This window comes from Macrotis lagotis, chromosome 3 (assembly GCF_037893015.1).
Source record: "Macrotis lagotis isolate mMagLag1 chromosome 3, bilby.v1.9.chrom.fasta, whole genome shotgun sequence".
Classification (NCBI taxonomy): domain Eukaryota; kingdom Metazoa; phylum Chordata; class Mammalia; order Peramelemorphia; family Peramelidae; genus Macrotis; species Macrotis lagotis.
In genome coordinates, this window is record NC_133660.1 from 78,075,431 (window position 1) to 78,078,833 (window position 3,403).

The 3,403-nt window shown below is 42.9% G+C and overlaps 1 pseudogene; it reads left to right on the forward strand.

The window, feature by feature from the left end:
• Positions 1-1,752: 1,752 nt before the first annotated feature.
• Positions 1,753-3,027, forward strand: LOC141516135 (heterogeneous nuclear ribonucleoprotein A/B-like; annotated as a pseudogene).
• The last annotated feature ends 376 nt before the right edge of the window (positions 3,028-3,403 follow it).

Sequence of the window (3,403 nt, forward strand, 5' to 3'; positions counted from 1 at the left end):
TTAAACTGCTTTATTATCTCTTCTAAGAAGTCTTTCTGGACTAGAGAAATGTACTTAGAAAAAAGTCAAAGTCAAAATTGTTTCTCAGCAGAAAGGGATTGATATATTTGTACTTTGTAATTGAGCAAAAGGATAAAAATATTACATAAATATGACTTTTCTCTATTGAAATTAAATTTAACTTGCATGTGTCACAGGAATACCCAGCAAACACAAGGCAGATCAAAAATTCAAACAAAAAAAATTTTGTGAAGATAATTTTGACTTTGACTTTTCTTTCAGTATGAATATTTTTTCCAAAAAAGTACATGACTTTAATATTTATTATTTTTCCTCATGTAAATTATTCCACAAATGAGATAATAACTCCTGGAACTGGCAGAGTTATTTAGGTTAAACCTCCATTTGACCTATTTTAAGATATCCTAGAGATTTCCCAACACACAATTTACTCCAATATTTCAAGGAATTGGAATAAGTATTGAAAAAGACATTTCTTTCCCTGTAAAGTATAAGAGTTATATAAATTTGTAGAGAAAAACAAATATAACTTCATAAAATATCATGGATTCAAGACTTTTCTAAATTCAGATGGTACGTGTTTTAGTTATGAAAACCAATGGACAATTTTGACCACAATTTTTAATTTATCCAACCAGACTTGATCTATCTACATAGTCATGGAATTTAATTTAATCAATGTAAGTAGCAAATAAAATTGAAAATTATAGTTATGTTGCTTCAAAAAATTTATCAAGGGTATAGCTAAGATGGTACCATGAATTCAGGAATTCCCAGAAACTCATTCTTCAAAAAGTCCTAAATCCATCAAATTATGACTCTAGCCAAAATTTAGAGGGGCATAATCCACAGAAAGACTGAGTGATACAATTTTCTAGCCTAAGATAACTTATACATTCTGCAGGAAAGGTCTGTTTCACCAGGACTGGGGGTAGGAAAAAGCCACTGCAAGCACAGGCACAGGGAAGCACAGCCAGACTGAGTGCAATCCCTGGAAACTCCTGGGTCTGTGGCAAAGGGGCAGTTTCCAAACCTCCTGGCCCAGGGACCACTGGGAACAGCTTGAAGGGGTGGTTATAGAATTCTGCCACAACAGAGTACAGAATGAGCTCTAGCATCAGAGCAATCCTGAGGTGAGAACCTGCAGTGGGAATCAAGGAAGCCAGTCTGCACCTTCGGAGTGCAGCCTACAGACAGCATGGGTGTCAGAGCAGGTCGCTCTGCTCTCCCTGGGGAAGGACTCAGCTTTATACCCACACCCAAATCCAGGTTGTAGTTTGGGCCCCCACACAACCATAACCAAGCAAGGACCATCCTCACAGCTCCATGGCAGAGGGGAGGGCCTGTGTTCTTCCACATACCAAAGCACAGACAGGAGAACAGTCAAAGCTTCTCATAAGACCTTGGAGGAATTAAGATCCATGTTGGTTTTCCAAAAATCCCCAAAGCCTTGGAAGTGTGGTAAATCAGTCATAGGTAAAAACCAGAAAAAGAAGAAACTGACCACAGAAAATTACTTTGGTCCCATGGAAGATTCAGAAGATGACAAAATTGAAACTTCATACCCATAAACTCCAAGAGAAATAGAAAATGTACTCAGGCTATGGATAAGAGGGTGGGAGGAGCGGGAGATCTGCTCCCCCGCCTGCCCGGGATCAGAGCCACCAGCGGAGCCCGAGGCCACTTTCCCCGGGTCTCCCGTAACATCACTGGGCGGCTAGGCCTTTCCCCACCGCCGCTGCAGGGGCCATCATGTCTGAAGAGACCGAGGAGCAGCAGTTGATGGAAACGGCCGCTACTGAGAACGGCCACAAAGCTGCCCCCGATGCGGAGCCTCCGAGTGAGGACGCGAGCGGGACCAGGACCGGGACCAGGACCGGGACCAGGACCGGGACCGGGACCGGGACCGGGAACGGGAGCGGGGCCGGGGTGGCGGCCCAGTGGCGGCACCCCCAGAGGCCCCAGCCGGGAGCCAGAATGGGGCCGAAGGAAACCAGATCAATGCCAGCAAGAAGGAGGAGGATGCAGGGAAAATGTTTGTAGGTGGCCTCAGTTGGGATACAAGCAAAAAGGACTTGAAAGACTATTTCACCAAATTTGGGGAGGTGGTGGATTGCACGATAAAGATGAATCCTAACACAGGAAGATCAAGAGGTTTTGGCTTTATCCTCTTTAAAGAATCTTCAAGTGTTGATAAGGTTTTGGATCAGAAAGAACATAGATTAGATGGACGAGTAATTGATCCTAAAAAGGCTATGGCCATGAAGAAAGATCCTGTGTAGAAGATCTTTGTTGGAGGACTTAATCCAGAAGCTACAGAAGATAAAATCTGGGAATATTTTGGAGACTTTTGGAGAGATTGAATCTATCGAACTTCCAATGGATCCAAAGACAAACAAAAGAAGAGTATTTGTATTCATTACCTTTAAAGAAGAAGACCCTGTTAAGAAGATTTTAGAAAAGAAATTCCATAATGTCAGTGGAAGTAAATGTGAGATCAAGGTGGCCCAGCCTAAAGAAGTGTACCAGCAGCAGCAGTACAGCTCTGGGGGTAGCCGAGGAGGCCCGGAGCCGAGGGAATCGAGGATCTGGAGGTGGTGGAGGAGGCAGCGGGAGTGGAGGCAGCGGAGGCAGTGGAGGGGGAGCTCAAAGTCACAATTGGAATCAAGGTTATGGCAACTATTGGAATCAGGGATATGGCAACCAGGGCTATGGCTATCAGCAAGGCTATGGCAGTTATGACGGCTACGACTACTCCGCTTATGGCTATTATGGCTATGGCCCAGGCTACGACTATAGTCAGGGCAGTACAAATTATGGAAAGACTCCAAGGCGTGGTGGTGGTCATCAGAATAACTATAAGCCATATTGGGGCAGTCCTGTGGGGTATGCAGTGGCATGCTCAGTGTTCAGAGGGACTGCACACGTTTTATACGGAAATGCTCTAGGTGCATATTAAAATTATGTACCAAATTTAACTTTGCAAACTTTCTATGGCCTATTCAATGTGCATCTTATTTAGATTTCCCCCTTGGAAAATGTCTTTCATGTTGAATATTTACAGATCTCTAGTTGTCTTAGACAGTGTGTTGTGTGTAAATGCCAGTCTTAAGCAAGATATTAATGAATGAATTTATTAATAGGTTAAACAGCAGTCATTTTGAGGGTCTACTTAAAGCCCAGCTCAGCCTCTTGGCTTGAGCATGGCCTCTGCAATGCTCTGGTTGTACAGATGAAAAATACCTCCTTTTTTCACCTTTTTATTTTTTATCGTTTGTGTCATACATTTCTGGCAATGGAAGTGTTAATTTTACTGTACTTTTTGGTAGCTTTTGGGAATCTAACGTATTGTAAGGTATTTTACATGTGTCCTGATTACCAT